Below are 7,204 nucleotides of genomic sequence, written 5' to 3'. Positions count from 1 at the left end.
TGCCCCCATAGTGCCTCCCCATCGTACAATGCCCCCATAGTTCCTCCACCGTACAATGCCCCCATAGTGCCTCCACCGTACAATGCCCCCATAGTGCCTCCGCACCGTACAATGCCCCCATAGTGCCTCCCCACCGTACAATGCCCCCATAGTGCCTCCCCACCGTACAATGCCCCCATAGTGCCTCCCCACCGTACAATGCCCCCATAGTGCCTCCCCACCGTACAATGCCCCCATAGTGCCTCCCCACCGTATAATGCCCCCATAGTGCCTCCCCACCGTATAATGCCCCCAAAGTGCCTCCACACCATATAATGCCCCATAGTACCCCCACAGAGTATAATCTCTATAGCTGCCCCACACACAGTATAATACCCCATAGTGCCTCCCACACAGTATAATGCCAAATAGCTGCCCCACTACAGTAAAATGCCCCCATAGATGCACAAATAACAGTATAAAGCCAACGCAGATGCCCCCACACAGTATAATGCCCACACAGATGCCCCATACAATATAATGCCCACACAAATTCCCCCATATAGTATAATGCTTCATAGCTGCCCCATACAGCATAATGCCCTCATAGTTTCCCCATACGGTATAACGCCCCATACAGTATCATTATCACAAAGATACCCCCATACAGTATAGTTCCCCCATAGCTGCCCTATACAGTATAATGCCCCTGTAGATGGTATCACATTGCCCACTGTATAGTGCCCACATAGATGGTACCAGTGCCCACTGCAGATATTGCCACGTAGTGTCACAGTGTCCACTGCAGATTTTGCCACATAGTGTCACAGTGCCCACATATAAAGTACCATAGAGCCCACATATAAAGTGCCAGAGCCCATGTAGATAGTGCCACACATAGTGCCCATTTAAATAGCGCCACATTACCCATGTAGATAGTGCCACGCCACCTCTGTACATATCGATAACCCCCCTTGTAGATAGCGCAACTGTGGCACCAGCTCCTGGAGGAGCCCCTGATGTCCCTATCCATATATGGACAGTGACGTCAGGGGTTCCTCCTGGAGCGGAATCCCTGGCCAGAGCGTTGCTCTGGCTGGGGATTCTCCTTATGGTAGCCCCTGACGTCACTACAGCTCCACTCCTGGAGAATTTGGCAATGCTCTGGCCAGGGATTTCGCCACTGACATCGCTGTCCATATATATGGACAGTGACGTCAAGGGCTTTACCAAGACAGGAGTCCCTGGCCAGAGATCTTGTGTTGCTCTGGCCGGGAACTCCATAGTTGAATGCTGAAGCAGGGAGCTGACAGATCCTTGCTTTAGCATTGGATTCAACTGTATCTGCGTCCTGAGGACGCAGATACAGTTGACACCAGGACATACTACCGACTGCCCGGAATCTGGGACTGTCCCGCTAAATCCAGGACGGTTGGGAGGTGTGCCAGCCCTACATGGGTTTTCCATGATTTTAGTTAGAATAGCAGGGGCAAACGCAGGATTTTTAAAGGAGGGTTTCCAAATTCGTGTAATATAGACGTCACTGTCAGGTACTGCAGGGAAGGGGCTGCGTTACTCTAGGGGGCACGGATGTCCCTTCCGTCAGCTAGTCAGACCCACGGATTGTACAGGAAAGGCTATTAATGTTGAACCCTGGACAACCTTATCACTCGGGTGTGAATGGGTTTGCATGCCAGCTGGGGCCTAGGTCTGCCATCTGTGTATAGGATGCCTTTCAGTTTTACACTGACAGACATAATAAACTGAAATTCAGAAGTATGGAGTGTATTATTGATTTAGTCACATGAAGCTGTGCTGATTCATGAGAGCTAGCAAAAACAGCAGCATCCTGATCCAGCATGTATTAGGCTGGGTTCACATCAGCGTTGTCTTTCCTCAGGGGTTCGTCAGAGGTTTTTGTCGGGGGAAACCCCTCAACGGAAAGGCAAACGGAAACCTTCGCTTCCGTTTGCATCAACGGTAATGGAAACGTTGCTAATGGTTTCCGTTTGTCACCGTTGTGACAGGGTTCTGATTTTGACGGAATGAATAGCGCAGTCGACTGCATTAGGGTGCAAGGAGTGTGGGGGATACTGCTGAATAAAGGGGTCAAGTTCTCATGACTAATGTAAAAGGGGGGCCAGCGAAAGGAGTCAGATTAGGGATTGTCTAAACCTGTCTTAAAAGATGTGTTTTCTGGGCATGTTTAACACTGTGGATAATGGGAATTAATCTGATTGTCGGGGGTAGCACATTCCAGAGAACTGGTGCTGTACGAGAAAAATCTTGGAGACGGGCGTGGGAGGTTCGGATTTTGGAGGATGTTAATCTAAGATCACTGGCAGAACGTAGAACACGGGTAGGGTGGTAGACAGCGATGAGGGAGGAGGTGCAGCACTGTGGAGAGCGTTATGGGTGAGAGTAAGGGCTTATTCAAACAAACGTGATATACGTCCGTGCAACACGCGTGATTTTCACGCGCCTCACACGGACCTATGTTAGTCTATGGGGCCGTTCAGACAGTCCGTGATTTTTACGCAGTGTGTGTCCGCTGCATAACACTCATGACGTCCTATATTTCTGTGTTTTTTGTGCATCACGCACCCATTGAAATCAATGGGTGCATGAAAATCACGCGCACCACACGGAAGCACTTCCGTGTGACGCGCGTGATTCGCGCAACAGCAGTGAAAACTATGAATGAAAACACAAAAGCACCACGTGCTTTTCTGTTTACAAACATACAGTGTCATAATGATGGCGGCTGCGCGAAAATCACGCAGCCGCGCACCATATGATCATGACACACAAAGCTATTAAGTGCCTTTTGCGCAAAACGCACACGCTCGTGTGAATCCGGCCCAATAAGTTTGAATTTAATTCTGTAGGGAATGAGCAACCAGTGCAGTGACTGGCACACGGTAGAGGCGTTGGTATAGCGGTTGGTTTGAAAGATGAGCCTGGCTGCTGCAATAAGGAGTATTTGGAGAGGGGAGAATTTAGGCAGTCTAAGGGTATGTTCACACGGCCTATTTTCGGGCCGTAAATGCCCGAAAAATCTGAAGCAGAGCGCCTCCAAACATCTGCCCATTGATTTCAATGGGAAAACAACGTTCTGTTCCGACGGAGCGTTTTCCGCGACGTTTTTTTACTCGTAAAAAAACGGCAGCGAAAAAGAAGTGCAGGACACTTCTTGGGACGTTTTTGGAGCCGTTTTCCATAGACTATTGAAAAAAGCTCCAAAAATGGCCGTAAAAAACTCGAGTGGCACAAAAAACGTCTGCAAATCAGGAGCTGTTTTCTCTTGAAAACCGCTCCGTATTTTGAGACGTTTTTGACTCTGCGTGTGAACATACCCTAAGACCGATTAGTAATAAGTGACAGTGGTCAAGACGAGAGTGAATCAGAGCGACAATGAGGGTTTTGGCTGTTTCCATAGCAAGAATAGAGCAGGTTTTGAGGTGTAAGTGATTGAATGTGAGGAGTAAAGGTAAGATCTCAGTCAAAGATAACACCAAGACAGCGGGCGAGCTGCCTAGGAGTTAAGGTAATGCCACACACTGAGATGGAGACATCAGGTTTAGGTAGGTTAGTAGATGGTGGGAACTCAAGGAGCAGCTCCGTTTTAGAAAGATTCAGTTTCAGACAGAAAAAAAAAAAAAAAGCACTTGCACTTTGCCATAAGGGTGAATAATTTTTTTTTGGGGAGATGTGGAGTGCTGCCTGTCTTTTGGATGCCAGTTTCAGATAGAGAGAGAGAGGACATGATGTTAGAGACAGCGGACAGACAATCACTGGTGTTCTGTATTAGAGCAGGGGTGATGTCACGGGAAGAGGCATATAATTGGGTGTCATCAGCGTAAAGATGGTACTGGAAGCCAAATCTGCTGATAGTTTGCCCAATAGGGCCTGTGTAGAGAGAAAAGAGGAGCGGACCTAGGACTGATCCCTGAGGAACCCCGATAGCAAGGTGAAGAGGACAAGAAGTAGTGACTAAATAATACACTGAATGAGCGGTCAGAGAGATAGGAGGAAAACCGAGAGGGCAGTGTCTTTAAAGAGGATCTGTCACCAGTTTATTAATTCCCTATCTCCTGACTAATCTAGTAGGCGCTTTGCTGCAGAGAACTACAGTGTGATTTGTTTTAAAAAAAAACTTTTATTTGCAAAGTTATGAGCATTTTTCGAAATATGCTAATGTGGCTCTGATAGCGAAACAGGTGGTGACTCTTTCTTTTCACTCTGGGCGGTGTAATGTTCTAGGTATGACGCTGTCCAATCCTCATACAGCTTCTTCCCCTTCCCTGCTCAGCAACACAGCTTCCATTCCCAACTGTATTCAACTGGCAATATCTCCAGTTGTGTCACTGCTAGCTTAGAATCTCAACTTTCATATGCCATCGGAAGCACTGTTCTAGGTGGTCTGCAGCCCAAGATATGGCCGTTTGAAGTGATCAACCTTCCTTTAAAGAGGCTCTGTCACCACATTATAAGTGCCCTATCTCCTATATAAGGAGATCAGCACTATAATGTAGGTGACAGTAATGCTTTTTATTTAGAAAAACAATCTGTTTTAAACCACTTTATGAGCGATTTTTAGCTTTATGCTAATGAGTGTCTTAATGCCCAAGTGGGCGTGTTTTACTTTAGACCAAGTGGGCGTTGTACAGAGGAGTGTATGACCCTGACCAATCAGCGTCATGCACTCCTCTCCATTCATTTACACTGCACTAGTGATATAGTTATATCTTATGTGCAGCTACATACTAACATTACTGTAGTGTCCTGATAATGAATATGCATCACTACCAGCCAGGACGTGATGTGTATTCAGAATCCTGACACTTCTGAATCTTTTCTGTAAGATTCCAGCAAGGCAAACGTAATCTCGTTGAAATGACAGGTTACATCGTAATCTCGCGAGATTACGCTTGCCTTGCTGGAATCTCACAGAAAAGATTCAGAAGTGTCAGGATTCTGAATACACATCAAGTCCTGGCTGGTAGTGATGTATATTCATTATCAGGACACTACAGTAATGTGTTTGTAGCTGCACATAACGATATAGCTATATCGCTAGTGCAGTGTAAATGAATGGAGAGAAGTGAATGACGCTGATTGGTCAGCGTCATACACTCCTCTGGACAAAACCCACTTGGTCTAACGTTAAAAACACGCCCACTTGGGCATTAAGAAACTCATTAGCATAAAGCTAAAAATCGCTCATAAAGTGGTTTAAAACAGATAGTTTTTCAAAATAAAAAGCATTACTGTCATCTACATTACAGCACCAATCTCCTTATGTAGGCGATAGGGCACTTATAATGTGGTGACAGAGCCTCTTTAAGCCTCAGGCTCTCATACTGTGTGAAGCAGCTTCATGTTGATAGGTCAGCGTCAGAGGCTGCTCGGTAGCTCCACCTCAGGAGAATCGCTGCCGTTACCTCCCAGATGTCTACTAAAAGCTAATTTACATATTTTGAAAATCTCATAACTTTTACAATAATAAAATTTTAGGACACAATTTTCACTAGCATTATCAGTGTGACAGCACCTATTAGATTAGCTAGGAGATAGGGCATTACTAAATTAGTGACAGAGCCTCTTTAAGGCCAATAGAGTGGAGCATGTTAAGTAGGAGTTGGAGGTCTACTGTCAAAGGCTGCAGAGAGATCCAGAAGAATCAGTAGAGTATTTGCCATTAGATTTAGCTGCCAAGAGATCGTTTGAGACTTTAGTAAGGGCAGTTAGCTGTGCTGATACATGAGATCTAGTGAAGGGAGCAGTATCCTGGAGTCACAGGCCTCACAACCAGCATGTATTACTGGAAGGACAGGTCACAGGCTGTCAGTATGAGTGTAGAGCGGGAGGAGAGCAGAGAGGGAATCATACAATTATTCAGTAGGCATATGCTTTATAATATGAGTAATTTCCTTCTTCATATCAAGACGCAATACAGCAGGGGTCTCAAACTCGGCCGGGTAAGTGGGCCACATATAGAAAAAAAAATGGGAAGTTGATGGGTCGCACTACTTTCAAATTTGATACAAAATTATTGTTAATCAATTCGTTATTTGAACTACCTTTAACACTATATTACTATAATAATACCGCTAGGTTTAAAATTTGAGTTATATCTCCACGTGCTTATTTCAACAATCCAGTTTAAGTGTCGCTAAATGCAGTCTGGCGGCTCAGTTAGCAGTGTTTGGCAGACACACGTCAAGATTGGGAGTGCCCTCTGTAGATGCTGCCACAGTGCCCTCTGTAGATGCTGCCACAGTGCCCTCTGTAGATGCTGCCACAGTGCCCTCCGAGTAGATAACTCCATTGGGGTTCCCTCTAGGAGTGGAATCCCCAGCCAGAGCATTGCCAACGTTTTGGCTGGGAATTCCTCTACCGTTAGAGCCCCTGACGTCACTGTCCATACAGTGGACCGGAATGTGATATCAGGGGCAACCCCAGAGCCGGAGTTCCGAAGCAGAGCCGCTTCTAGCACTCTGCCTGGGATTCCAGCTCTGCTCCTGACATCACTGTCCATATATGGACATGGAAGTCAGGGGCAACCCCAGAGCTGGAGTCCCGGGCAGAGCGCTAGTAGGCTCTTCTTGGGACTCCAGCTGTGCCCCTGACATCACTGGGACTCCTGCTCTGGGGAAGCCCCTGACTTCACTGCATGGACAGCATTGACTGAGGCTTCCCCAGAGTAGAGCCTATACTAGCGTTCTGCCAGGGACTCCAGCTCTGGGGAAGCCCCAGACATCGCTGTCCATATGTGGACAGCGCTGTCAGAAGATTCCAGAGTCCCGGAGCAGAGCCTATACTAGTGCTCTGCACGGGACTCCGGCTCTGGGGAAGCCCCAGACATCGCTGTCCATATGTAGACAGCGATGTCAGGGAATTCCAGAGTCCCGGAGCAGAGTCAGTACTAGCGGCTGTGTCCAGCGGGCCGCGTGCTTGAGACCCCTACAATACAGGAAACAACATCTACTCAGAATCAACACGATAGATGATGTGTCTGATCACTAGGTGCCCCACGATCACTAGATCTCATCATTCAGCCTGTCATTCCTCCTCACTGCAAGACTGCAGTTAAGAGAACTTTGAATGGAGCAGCAGTCAAGCATGTTTGGTGCCGCTCCATTCAAAGTCTGTGGTATTGACAGAGACCGTGCTCGGCTGTCTCCAGCAGTCCCATAGACATTAAATAGATTGGCAGGGCGCA

Source organism: Rhinoderma darwinii, chromosome 3 (assembly GCF_050947455.1).
Source record: "Rhinoderma darwinii isolate aRhiDar2 chromosome 3, aRhiDar2.hap1, whole genome shotgun sequence".
NCBI lineage: Eukaryota > Metazoa > Chordata > Amphibia > Anura > Rhinodermatidae > Rhinoderma > Rhinoderma darwinii.
The sequence above is the reverse complement of the archived record's forward strand: the minus strand, read 5'-3'. Positions refer to the sequence as shown.